General features: G+C 35.4%; 2 long non-coding RNA genes across 3 annotated transcripts; both read left to right on the forward strand.

Moving 5' to 3' along the window:
* The first annotated feature begins 2755 nt into the window (after positions 1-2755).
* On the forward strand, positions 2756-4520 carry LOC107798237 (uncharacterized). 2 transcript variants are annotated; one of them, XR_012698905.1, is made up of 4 exons: positions 2756-2906; positions 3369-3461; positions 3898-4228; positions 4374-4520. It is a non-coding gene; the product is annotated as an uncharacterized LOC107798237 (long non-coding RNA). The 2 variants fall into 2 exon arrangements; XR_001650854.2 differs by having other exon boundaries at positions 2791-2906; positions 3898-4520.
* Positions 4521-11628: 7108 nt separating this feature from the next.
* LOC107816108 (uncharacterized) lies at positions 11629-13960 on the forward strand. The gene is made up of 3 exons (XR_001654862.2): positions 11629-11823; positions 12444-12568; positions 13467-13960. It is a non-coding gene; the product is annotated as an uncharacterized LOC107816108 (long non-coding RNA).
* Positions 13961-14679: the final 719 nt, after the last annotated feature.

The following is a 14679-nucleotide window of genomic DNA, read 5'->3' on the forward strand; positions in this document are numbered from 1 at the left end:
CGAAACCTATCAAATCACGTCCGATTGGCCTCAAATTTTGCACACAAGTCACAAATGACCCCACAAACCTACTGCAACTTCCGGAATCGGAATCCGACCCTGATATCATAAAGTCCACTACCGATCAAACTTTCCAAAATTCCAATTTTGCCATTTCAACCTTAATTTTACTCCCGATCTCCAAATCATAATCCGGATACACTCTTAAGTCCAGAATTACCCAATAGAGCTAACAGAACTATCAAAATTCAAATCAGAGGTCGTTTATACATAAGTCGACATCCGGTTGACTTGTCTAACTTAAGCTTTCAATTAAGAGACTAAGTGTCTTAATTCACGGGCCTGAACCAACTAACCCGATAAGTTATATAACGGATATAAAGCACAAATAGAGCAGTAAATGGGAGAACGGGGCTGCAACTCTCGAAACGACCGGCCGGGTCATTACAAGATGATGTCACTAGTGGCGACTGAAATGAACCGTTCCATCCACTCACAGTTGTTGTCATCATCCATGCTCGATAGCAGTGCATGGTAGCCACGCTTGCTGAAATTTATCATTCCCTCGCGGAAGATTTTGGGGGAATAAAGATTAATCACTCGAGCTGAGGATAGATTTTCTCCCGTCTCCTGGTACAGGCGCCGAAGACAAGCATTTTTCCTCCACATATAGGGGTTACCTTTGCCAAGCACACCTGATAGCTGAGGCAGAACTCCACAATAATGGAGTTAAGCTCTCAGCTCAAAGAAAATACTCCCAAAGTGAAGGGATACGTGTAAAAATATGTAAAATCCTTCTTGGGTAAAGTTATCCGCTCCGCTAGGTCGGGAGCAATAATATCCAAATCTTGATAGTGGCAGTCTTCCTTTACAGCATGGATACTGGAAGGGCGGATAGAAGAAGGGTATACGCTAACAGGCCACGTACGAGGGTGAGCAGAAAGGTACTTTTCTTCAAAATCTTTGGTGGTAATCAGATTCTTTGGGATGATGGTGCTCACCGTAAGTGGAGCAACAACATAAGTTTTACCTTTGTTTTTTGAAGAACTAGGGTTTCTTGAAGAGAGGCCATTTTTATCAGAATGGGGGGTTTTCTCTCAAAGTAGGAAGCTAAAGAAAGGTTAAAGTCGATGTATGAGTTGAGTAAAAAAAGTCTGAGAAAATTTAGAGTATTATGAAGTGTAAACGAATGAGGTTGATGCATATAAGTAAAGTACATGTGGCTAAACTCGTGGCCATAATTATCCCGATAACCGGCAAAAGTGATGCTAAATCATGGGATGACGCGTGTTCGAGGAATTAAATGCGGAGAGGCATGCGTCTAATCAACCGTCAGAAATTTTTCAGAGAGGGTTAGTAAATTTTTTGCCAAAAAGAATGTTTCTACCAACTTTCCGGTGACACAAAGTTATGCCACCAGAAAGCAGGGAGATTATCTGTATAGGGTAAAATATGTTATATTAGATGATCACATCAGGAAGTGACACGTGGAGTCGAAAACAGAAGATGGCTGAAACCGAAGGCAACGATCCCGTCTGTTACCGAAAAGATTGATACTCATAAAGATGAAATAAATGTCTGTCACCATGTAGCATTTAATGAAGAATACTCTACAGCATTAAGTATATTGCCAGCTACAAGAAATATGGCATTCAATGCCCGCCGTTACACAATCTTCAATGGCCCTCATAATTGACATTAAAGAAGGGTTTGATCCTAGGATCTTGTTCTCTAGGTGCAACAATAAATAGTGAGCTCTATTATTATTGTAAATGACACGAATTTTCTGACAAACATACGCTTCACTCTATTCAAAGCTTAATATAATTTTATCTTAGTGTTTTTTTATATCATTGTTGTTGTACCCGGAAGCCCTACTCCCGGAACTACTATTTCTATTATTTCGTTTACATCTCAAGGCTAAGTATTATATTTTTATCTAATTCATCTATTATTTCAGGATCAAATTAACTCACTTCTATAGAAACCACGTATAAATTCAATTGTATTGTTTTATGGGTAAACAAATAGGGATTCATAAACTTGGACGAAGACCAATATGCATCTTAACAGCAAATCGATTATGATATATTGGATTGGATTTGAATTTTACTTTTGTTTTAACGCTTGACGTGACTTGAGCGTGAAAGAGGTTGAAGAATAAGCTTCTTTAGGATGTATCATATTCCCTTTTTTTCCTTCTAGGTAAAGGAATAGGTCGAATCCACTATATCAACTAGATTCTTTGTGTTTGTAAGCTTTAATAAGGATTTGCGGCTCTGATTGGTAGCTTAATAAACTGCATTAGTATCACATCACCAATTTCCTCTTTCAACTAGTCATTGAGGGATCATATCATTATTTTGTGAATGTTGGTGAAATTTCTATTTAGAAAAATATTGTTTGGGTATTTAATATTATTAGTTTCAAAATATTTATAACAACACAAATATTATTGCTTATATAAAATCATAAATTTCAAAAGTGTTCTTCCGACAAACAAAGTGAAATTGAGGAAATATATAGTACTAAATGAAAATGTAAAAGTTAAAAGGTTTCTTGAATTATGTTTTAGAATGAATAAAAAGAAAATGTCAATTAATTTGAAAAGAATGAAATCAACCTTTCGATGCTCTTGAATCTTGATGTGATTTTTATTTACTTACTATATAGAAGTCGCTTGGGAAGCAGGTCAGGGTCGTCATGCCTGCTTACCAAGGGCAACTTGGTCATTTCAGATGCCGAGACAGGGGGCTTTAAGTCTTTTCATTGCCTTTTTGAGTTCTGAAATATTTTCATGGGCTTTTGTATACTATACACACAGCGTAAAATTTGCTGAGTAAGCGCTATGACCTGAAGAGCCTTTTCATTGTATCACTGCTACTCAACTCATCGTCTATTCCCCTGTATACCTCTTTATTTTCCCCTTTACTTCTCAATTTCTCTTTGTGAATTCTCCTGTTGACATATGTAGATAGTTTATCCATCTTTGTTCTATTTGAATGTGTTGTGAGCTCTTTTAATTTAGTTTGTTGTTTGTGCAATTTTATTTGTTTATTGCACTTCTTCTACTGCTAATCTAAATTTTGGTTGGTAAATGTTAGATTTCTGTTGTTTTGCATAATTGTTGCTAGATTTTTTTACATACATATCAGTAAATATTCCTGATTTGCACATTTACTATTTTTTTTTTTATGAAATTTGTTTGTTTTTTGCTGTTTTGCATTATTCTTGCTAGAATTTTTACATATATGTCAGTAATTGTTCCTAATTTGTACATTTACTTTGTTTTTTTTGATCTTTTTATCAAAATTTTGTGGTATCAATATTCGTTCGAAGATTGGGTCTCTTAATTTTTTTTTCTGCAGCTTAACCTATCTAAAGATGCAATTCTGAAATAGGAGACAAACACGGAGAGAGGGAAGACAGGCTGATCGATAATTACCGCTAATATACGCCTGGTATGATTGCTTTACCAGCTTGAGTTTCAATATCTCTGTTCTTTCCTTTTTTCATAGTGTGATTATGAATAATAATAATAAATATGCACCCAAGAAGATGATATGCCTGATTCATCTCTTTTAGAATGAAGTCCACAATTTTATTTCAGATTTCCCGTTAGGAGACTTGTGTGTTTTGACACTTAAGATTGTAATTAGTTGCTCGGAATGCTTCATTACCTGGGAAAATTTATTATAAGTCAATTTGTGTTTCACTTGTGCAGATACGTTACTCTAGATTACTGTAGATAGGCTTCTTTTTCATATTCCATTGATTTTTGTTTTTCATTGCGGAGATACTTCATTTTTAGACAATTCTATTTATTAATAGAGAAAATAGAGAGTTCTTTAGATTTTCTAACAGCAGAGTTTAACATTGCTTTTAATTTAAATGCAGGAGATAATTTTAAGAGTTTCAAGTAGTTCAAAGATAATTTTAATACTTTGAAGTATTGAATGTATGTTTATAAGAGAGGTTGATTGTTGAAGAGGAAGAGTTTGTGTTGAGTGGGGGATGAAATTACTATCAAAGATGGAAGCTTTATTGTTCTTGTGCTTTTTCATGGAAATTTAGTCTGTTGGTTTCTCAGGTTTGGTGTTTTTCAAAATAGGTTTTATTTTTTGGGTTTTTTTAATCTGTTTCCTTTTTATCTACTTCTAAAGGAGCAGCTTTTCCTATGGCAAGAAATACTGAAGCTACTGCCAACAAGTCCAAAAATGAATCTAAGGTAAAAAAAAAACAATTACTTTTCCCTAATGATAAAATTTGTTATGTTGAATTATGGTTTATTTTTGAGATTCTGAATTCTAATGTTTTATTTGAATTTAGTTTGGAATGATAAACTAATGATCTTGTGTATGTTTGTAATGAAGATTTGGAGGAATATGGCTACGGTTATCTTGAAATTTGTATTTTCAAAGGTTGTATTTGATAAAATATTAATTATATTGGTCTATCAGTGCTTTGTGCCCCATATATATATGTATCTTGAGAATCCAAATTTTTCAAGGCTGTGAAAATTATTGTTAAAAGTTGTGATATCATCATAATGGGAAATTAAAATGCAAGCACCTTTTTACAAGTAGCAAGTTAGGCATAGCTTGTTTGAATCTCAAATCTCAAACAATTTGTCACGGCCCAAAATCCCAGCACATGCGTCGTGATGGCACTTAGTCTCTAGGACTAGGTAAGCCGATTATAATTACAATTCAAGCCATTTTTTTTAATAGATAATCGAAACCAAAAGCGGAAACAAATATAAAAACCTCCCAAGACTGGTAATACTGAGTCACGAACTCTAACTGAATACATGCAATGATCTCAAAGATCAAATATACAATACTGTTCGAATAAGAGTTGACAGTACAATAAAATGGAAAGACTCCAAGGGACTGCGTCGACCAAGCAGCTCTACCTTGAATCCTTGCGATCAACACACTAACTCTACCCGAGTCTGATATCTCCAATACTTGGCTCTGCACAAAAATATGCAAAAGTGTAGTATGAGTACACCACAGTCGGTACCCAATAAGTATCAAGACTAACCTCAGTGGAGTAGTGACGAGGTACAGTCAAGACACTCACTAGTTTAATAACCTGTGCAATATGGTATACAAAATAATAGGAAACAAATAACAATAAGTACATCACAAATCAACCAGTGATATGCACAACAGGGCAACAAGAACACCATTAATATCGCTCAACAAATAATAAATACAAGTATACCCAATTAAATCAAGTCATTTAAATAAATATCTTTCACATATAATTTTTTTAAATACTCTCTTTCAAATATAATTTCCTCGAATAAATATCTTTCAAATATTATTATTTCAACAAATCTCTTTCAAATAATACTTTTTGAATAAAAATTCTTCCAAATAAATATTTTGAATATAATTCTTTCAATTAAAAGTCACCATGTGACATCCCATTTCATAATCATAAAAATACGGGCCTCAGCCCATTTTTATATTTTTTGTAAACACGGGTCTCAGCCCACTTTCATATTTTCATGACACTTCGTGCTCATAATTAAATTGTCATATTTTTCCGACACCTCGTACCCACTTTTCATATCACAGTTGCACGGACACTTCACGTGCTAATAATAAAATCATCATATTTTTTCCGGCACCTCGTGCCCACGTTTCATATTCGTTGCGGCGTGCAACCCGATCCCATATAACATTACTTGCCCGGCAATAGCCACATGCTCACAATTTCAACATAAATCAGGCTATTATCAAGTTTACCGAAACAACAAGACAAGTTGCACGAGATATAAAAATAAGCACAAGGAATACCCCAACATCACATAAAAATTACCAACATAATAACTCCACATCATCATATATCATCCATGACAATAGTCATCCTTATCTCTCCTATTGCCACCCTTATCACTCCTATAATAGTCTCCCTTATCCCTCCACCCTGACAATATCAATAGCCACCCTTATCGCTTCTATAGCCATCCTTATCTCTCCTATAGCCACCCTTATCTCTCCGCCCAGATAATATCCCAACACACATAACAACAGTGAAATGCCTCCCTTATGCCCACATAATATCAACAGTGAAATGTCACCCTTATATCCTCAAAATAATAACTCAATTAACACAACAATTTACACGAAATATTATCACGGCAATGTAACAAAATCAATTCATATCACAACTTGTCCAATGGCCACAACAAATTCTAAGGATATAAAGAAATTAATTAATTTCACAACAAATAGCCCAAGACTTCACACAATGTATATAAAACCTCAAAACAACAACAAAGATGGAAAAATAATTCAGCATAGGACAACACCTTCTTAAGATTGTTTAATTAATTATTTACAGAGGAAAAATCTATAATGAAATTAAATTCCAAGAAATATCAAACCATCAAACTCACGGAATTCACATAAATATACAAGTAATAATCACATCAAATTGTCACATACAAACAAATTCAATAAATACGAATTGAGGCATGGCAAATAGATGATTAAATAAATACCAATAATTATCCAATTTACTACACAATATGCCCCAGACTTTAACTCAATAAATTTTTCGCATATAAGCCCGAGTACGTACTCGTCACCTCGCGTACACGGCTTTTCACATTTCACAAATGGCACATAAGACTCGATGCCTAAGGGAAAATTCCTCCACTCAAGGTTAGGCAAGATACTTACCTTTTTGAAGTCATGATGATATTCCAAAATCGCCTTCTTGCTTGAATTAATCTCCGGACAGATCAAATCTATCCAAATTAATTGTATAACTTCATTCAAATTCATCGGAAATAATTCCGGATAATAAAACGTCGACTTAGAAATTTATCCTAAAAAGTCAATAAAAGTAAATGCGGGGCCCGTTTCTCGGAACCCAGTAGAATTTTCACGAAATCCGAATACCCATTCAGATACGAGTCCAACCGTACTAATTTTATCAAATTCTGATAACGAATCGTCCTCCAAATCTATATTTTTTATTTTTTAAAAGTTTTACAATTTTTCCCAAATTTTCCAACTCAATTCACTGATTCAATGATGAAGTTAACAATGGATTCGTGTATATAGCCAAAATCGAGTTAGAATCACTTATCCCGAAGAATTCTTTGAAAATCCCCTGAAATATCACTACAACCCGAGCTCCCAAAGTCTAAAAATGAATGATAAGAATTAGCGACTTTGAGAAATTATTTTAACTTCCCTCATGGAGTTGATCCTTTGAAAAACCTACAGTTTGATCCGCTTCAAGGAAATTAGTAGTTCCTTCTATGATTTATTTCTACATGGCCTTTAACTTTATTAGTTGATTCTAATCTTCTAAAATACATATTTGAACCTATAACTTAGTATAAATGTGATCAGAATTTGTTAGTATTGTCTACTAGCTCTGGCACTTGGAGTATGTCAGCAAGCAAGTTGTAAGAGTCCAGAACCTATTTGTGGTTGTTTTTGCCAAGTAGGACGGAAATGCGTGTAAAAAAAGAGTTACCTAACTATATATAACGCTCTTTTAAAGAGCAATATACCTTAACAGACGATTTGGACATTAAGGTATAACGCTCTTTATATATATATATATATATATATATATATATATATATATATATATAACGCCATCTGGTCACCGCGTTATATATGTATAACGCAGGTATAAAAAGTGCTATACATGTTTTGTGGGCCCACAAATAAGTCTCCTGCGTTTAACTGACATAAATTCAAATGTGTATAGTACCCTTTAAAAGAGCGCTATACCTAAAAAAATTCAGCCCCCCGAGCTACGCATTGCCTTATTTAAAGGCGTTAGGATTTTATAAAAATCCATTCAAAAATATACCTAACTCCCGCTCAAATTTTTCTTCTTATTAAATTCTCGAGCATTTTTACATAATGTCTGAAGAGAGAAAATAAGGGTTTCATTATATTGGGGGAGTGAGGTTGTGGTGGCGAATAACTCTGTGAGCTATAGTTTATCTCCACAGTGTCATGTTAAGTTACCACTTACAATGGAGTACGATAGATTGGTATCGTTCTTATGTAATAAAATGAGTGTGAGGAAACGTTCGGTGAACCTTAAAGTAACCGAAAGATATCCGTATTCCGTCACTCCATAAGGAATTTCTTGTTAAGCTGAGTTTAACATCGACGATGATGAAACCTTGAGGGAGTTTTTGAGGACTCCGGATGAATACCGAGAATTTCTTGTGATAAAAATGTTGGAAATGTACGTCAAGATCGAAGACGTTCGCAATAGTGAGGTTGCGCATAGTAGGGATAACCCTCAGTCATCGGGTGGTTATTCTGGAGCAGTTTTTGTCGAACAGGTTCCGGATGAACGAGTTTGCCCCGATTTAAACTTATCACCATCGGCGAATGAGGAGCGAGGAAATAATTTCTCTCTTGCTTTACATAATCCACAAGACGAGTGGTAAACTTCAATTTCCCTTTGTGTTACGATGTATATTTTTGTTGTATTGAATTTGTATTAACGCTCATATATTTCACAGGGGGTACCGGCCAGATATGACTTTTACAAGTTATGAACCCACGGCCAGTTGGAATATGCGTAGTTCTGGTGTGTTGGATCATGGTGGTCCATCCGGGAGTCATCACCAACAGGATAATGTCCATCAAGGAATGTCAATACATTATGACTTGTAAGTGAAGTGATACAGCTATATGAAAAGTATTTATTAATTTCAGTAATGATGTTTATTTTGTTGTTTGTGCAGTAAAAACGAGTAAGTTGAACCACCTGTCCTGACTCAATTGCCCAAAGACGATATATTAAATCGGGATCTGGAAGATGCACAGAGTGAGGAAGAAAACATTGATTATGACAACAATGCCGATGATTTCGGAGACGACACACCCTTCCCTCGTGAGGATGGTGATAAGGAGGAAGAGAATGAAGGACCTGATTTGACGAGGGAGTATGCTCCACCCCCCGTTAGACCAAGAGTGTACGAGTCCCAAGTGTCGTTTCATTCAAGGAAGATTCCCTACCTTGATCATTTGCCAAGTATGCCGGATGTAGATGCTCTGACAAGGGATTTTGATGAAATTCGGACAGCAATGTGGGATGATTCTAGACCAACGGTGCTGGCAAAGGGCATGATTTTTCCAGATAAAGTGCGCCTAAGCAGGGCTGCGAAAATGTACAACGTAAAAGAGTGTCGTGAGATGACGGTATGGGAGTCAAGTCCGGATGTATACAAGGTTGTTTGCCGCAGATGGTTTACGGGTTGTCATCGGATGCTGGGTGCGAGCATGAAGAACACATGTCTGTGGAAAGTGGGTAAATATATTCCCACCCACAGATGTGAAATGGACACATTCAATGGGAATTACTACAACTTGGATATTGACTTGATTTCTCTTGTCTTTATTCCGATGGAGAACCCACCTCCTAGCTAGAGGGAGAAACGGAGGTAGTACATCCGGAGGAAATGGTAGTAGAGGTGGCTGCAACTGCAGGAACCGCTCCCAGGCCCAAACCTAACATACAAAGTTGACGTAAAATTTAAGATTAATTTTTACTACATATGTTATAGTTAATAGAGTATTCGAATATGTTGTCACATGTAGCAGCGGCAAAAATTCACAAACGTCATGTTGGGTGCCCATGCTCGCCCGACACATCTGCCTGTACAAGTAGGCGAGAACAGAAGCACCCGAGTTGTACTGGGGTAAATCATCTAGCCGCTCAAGATGATGAAGAAATCTCAAGCTGGCTAGGTTCCCCGAAGTGTTCGGGAACAAGAACCCTCCAAACATAAGGAGCAGTAACAACCTCGTATACCGGTGAATATGCAGATCATTTGTCTCGCCAGTGATGTCGGGGAGCAATATCTCCAAATGCTGTCGAATCGCTGTCAAACTCATGCGACTGCCCCTAAGTGTGCAGTCTCATCTTGTTGCCCGAAACCAGTGAGCTGTTGCAGCATGTCCAAATACTGCCCACGCGTCATCTCTCTTATGGCCTGAGGCAGTGCAACGGGCAGTCCATCAACAGACAGCCCATATAAAACCTCCACGTTCTGCAGCGTGATAGTGGCCTCGCCAATGGGCAGGTGGAATGTGTGTGTCTCTGGTCGCCACCGCTCTATCAGGGCCGTGACCAAAGACCAGTCGAGCTGCAGCCGTCCGATCTCCAAAATCCTGTAGAAACCAGTAACCCGCAGGCGCTGGACTACATGGGGTTGGAGATATCTGTCCTTCATAAAATCCCACATGTCGTTCACTCTCCTGGCGCGGAGAGTCTAGGCCAGTAACTCTCCCTCCTATACGTGGGCGGACCTATGATTGCCCTGTAACACTAATAGCTCATCGGAGAAAGGTCCGGAATGCATAGGCGGCACGTTCATGTCGTCTACTGTAAATTAAACAACATTAATTGTATGTTTGATCTGTAAATTAAATAATTAATTTTTAAAGTTATACAATATTTAATTGGACAGAGTATATATCTATGGGTTCCAAGCTCGATATTTGAGGCCCAGTAGCACCAAGCTATCCTGAATTCTTGTATGTGTCAATTTTATTATTTTCATAATTTTGTATGTTTTGTTCTGTAAATTAAATAATTAATTTTTAAAGTTATACAATATTTAATTGGACAGAGTATATATCTATGGGTTCCAAGCTCGATATTTGAGGCCCACTAGCACCAAGCTATCCTGAATTCTTGTATGTGTCAATTTTATTCTTTTCATAATTTTATATGTTTGATCTGTAAATTAAATAATTAATTTTTAAAGTTATACAATATTTAATTAGACAGAGTATATATCTATGGGTTTCAGGCTCGATATTTGAGGCCCAGTAGCACCAAGCTATCCTGAATTCTTGTATGTGTCAATTTTATTATTTTCATAATTTTGTATGTTTGATCTGTAAATTAAATAATTAATTTTTAAAGTTATATAATATTTAATTGGATAGAGTATATATTTATGGGTTCCAGGCTCGATATTTGAGGCCCAATATCTAAAGGGGAAGGGGACTGGTGGGGAAGAAGGGAAGGGGGCCGTTTTTATCTATGTATAGCGCGTTATATAACAACATTATACATATAGCGCTTTTATCAGCCCAAGCATAACGCGGTTTATAAGGGCTCTTTTAAAGAGCGTTATACCTTAACATCCAAAACGTCTGTTAAGGTATAGCGCTCTTTAAAAGAACGTTATATATAGTTAGGTAACTCTTTTTTTTTACACGCATTTCCATCCTACTTGGCAAAAACAACCACAAATGGGTTATGGACTCCAAGTTGTAATGCTTCACTACCAGAAAATACCTTTTTTGCCAACTACAAAATGTGAGTCGTAAATTTCTGACTACTGTAGTCGGAAATCTCATATATTTTTTATTTATTTATTTCTAAGAATTATTCCGACTATATTTTCGACTAATATAATCGTAAATCTTCGCGGAACATTTCGTGCATAGAATTTTTCGACTACTGTAGTCGGAATATTATATAGGAAAGCCAAACAACTTTTGACCAAATGGTCCCGGCCGTAGTAGCTGAAATGTTTTTTTAAAAAATAATTAAATAATGTATATTTTCCGACCTTAGTAGTCGGAATATTGTCAGACCTTATTTTGTGACTACTGTAGTCGGAAACTTAAGTTATTTTCTGTCTAATTCCCTTACTTTTCTAATACTTTTTCCCACACACACTCTCTCTCTCTCTCTTACTGTTTGTCTCTCTCTACACGCTCTCTTCAGCTGTCCCGTTAATCAATGGCGCCGGCGAAATCATATCCAACAGCACCGGCAAAATCAGCGATTGTTCTTCATCAGGTAGGCTCTCTCTCTCTCTCTCTCTCTCTCTCTCTCTCTCTCTCTCTCTCTCCGTCTAATCTTTGACGATGACTTAGGGTTTCATTTTTAGTGTGCAAAATTAGTGGCACTACTATTTTAGTGTTAAAAGCTTAGTTTGAAAAATAATTTGAGTGGGTTTGTTCTCTCATGGTGAAACGGCCTATTATTGTTGATTAGGTTGCGATATTTTGAATGCTTTGTGATTGCTCTTGAAATTTAAGTAGATCTTAGAAAGAATATTATGATGGAATAATTAAATGATAATGAGGTTTGCACTTTACATTTGGTAGGAAAATTAAGAGTGTCTAACAAAATATCACAATATCACTTTACAGTGCGTTGATTTCTGAAAATTTGGTGTTCCTTTCTGTATATCATTCAACATCACATGGTATTTTACACTATAATTTATAATTTTAGTGTAAATTGAGTAGTTTTATCTGTTAATACATTTTTGAAGAATTGAGGAATCATTTGTTTTTTTTGAGCTCGTCCCCTAAATTTTGACCAATCGGGTATGTTTACTGGGGCTGATTGCTGAGCTATTTTAGGTTCGTGAATGGAATTCTTGTTTGATTTTGGGATTATTTTGACTGTAGTGGGTAGCCTCCTTGGAGTGAAATTAGAAGTTGACTGTATAGGAATTTGTCTCCAACAAGAGGAAGTTGCAAGCTGTAAGGGAGAGGAGATATAGCATTTCAATTAGTAATTTCGTTGTTATAAGGTACAAAATCTTTACCTGTTTGCAATTCTAACTAATCTTGAACTAGAACTACGAATATCCATTGTGAAACTTTTTGCCTAGCTTACTTATGATGTCAGATGTAATTCTTGCAATCTCTTGATATTAATTCTCTTGATGAAGAAGAATTCGAAACTGCACCTCTTTAAAAACTCGTTTATTTTTCTTAAAATAATTGTCTGGGTTAAGATAGATTAGTAGTACCATAACAAAAAAAGAAGATAGGTTGATAAAATATGGTAAATGAGATGGTAGAGATACACAGACGGATTGGAATTTGAAACTTTTTACTCAAGGATATCTATTAGTAGTATAATTGTAATAATAACACCAATTTTGAGTTTCATCTCTTGAACGTTGTTCTCAGGAGAGACAAAATTCCTCTACTTTAAGTTCTATATTTTCTTTTAAATCAAGTCACATTGAAACTTTGGTGCAAAAGAAACAGGACTATGTTGATCCATATTTTTTATATTCATATGATGTCCAGAAAAACGAAAGAAAAATAGTCATACTTAACCGCTTAGTTGATACCACTATAGTTGTTACTTGTAATTCAAAGGAGAAAAAGAAAACAAAAGTAGAATCAGAAAAACATGGAGGAGAAGAAAAATCCTAGAAGCTAGCTAATAAACATGAAGACCTATATATCTTTTTTCAAAACAATTAAGCATACGTCAAAAACTCTGCTGATGTTTGAAAGATCTTGAAAAAGTAATTAAAAGAGAATGCTAGTGTGAGAGAATTCATGTAATCAACCTAACTTTTATTGTGAAATTTTAAATTTATAGAGTCATTCATAGTTAAAATGTTGAAGGTATTACAATTATTCAAAGTGGAAACCTGTAGAAGAATATCTCAATTTGTATTATTTTCTCAGATTTGGTGGTGGGGGTAGTAAAAAGAGCAGAGAATAATTTTGAAAATTCTCGATTCAATGAAATGATGAGAGATGCTTTTGAGATATTCCCTGGGGCTCAATGCGAACCAAATTCCAAACCAAATGATGAGGCTAAGCACTTTTATGGACAACTACAGGAAGCTAGTCGCCCACTGTATGAAGGCTCAATGCATTTCACCAAAAGATATTGTCGGAACGATGTGAAACAGTCAAAGTTCACATTGTTAGAGTGACAAAATTCATGAAAAAGCACACGTCCCACTCTTATGATGATGAAGAGACTGAATCTGATGTCTAGTAGTATGTTTTGGTTGATTAATGTTCTTGGGTATTTAGAATTTATATTTAGACTTTATTTGTAAGTTTAGATGTTATGGTATACATGTTTAGACTTTATTATATTAGAGTCGATATCTATTTGCTACTTAGACTTGATATTGAATATTTAGATTTTAATTAATGTTTTAGTTTGATATTATGGGGTTTGAATATTTGAATTGGTTGGTTAAAATTGGACTTAGTTGGTTGAAGTTAGAATTGGTTGGTTGAATTAATTGGTTGTATTAGTTGTTTATTGTATTGGTCATTTGACATGTGGTATGCTAATAAAATGACAGTATTCTGGCAAACATCAACCCAGATTTCCGACTACTGTAGTCAGAAAATGTGCCCAGAAATTATGATTTTCCGACTATAATAGTCTGAAACCTCACTGAAAATTTCCACAAAATTTAAAATTCCAACTACTGTGGTCGGAAAATAACATAAATATAAATAATAAATAATTATTATTGATATAATATTCCGACTACAGTAGTCGGACATAAACAAAGGCAACAAAAAATGTGCACCGATTTTTCGACTACTGTAGTCGAAAAATATAAAATTAATTTCAGACCTAGGTTTTATTTCCCTCATCCCCTTTCTTTTTCACTCTTTTTGGCGGAAAAACTTTTCCGATCTACCTTTTTCAGACTACTCTAAATCAGTCGGAAAGTAATCGAAATAGGTACTTTTCCGACTATTTTAATAGTCGAAAAATAACGAATTTCTAGTAGTATCGTGCTAAGAAATTACTTATACTTTCCAGTTCTGCTACACCAAGTCACAGATAAGCCTTAATTTATGGACATTGCTAGTAGAGAAAAAAATACTTGGACTTCCATTACGGTGAGAACATCTTTATGTGGCA

This window comes from Nicotiana tabacum, chromosome 14 (genome assembly GCF_000715075.1).
Source record: "Nicotiana tabacum cultivar K326 chromosome 14, ASM71507v2, whole genome shotgun sequence".
Taxonomy (NCBI): Eukaryota; Viridiplantae; Streptophyta; class Magnoliopsida; order Solanales; family Solanaceae; genus Nicotiana; species Nicotiana tabacum.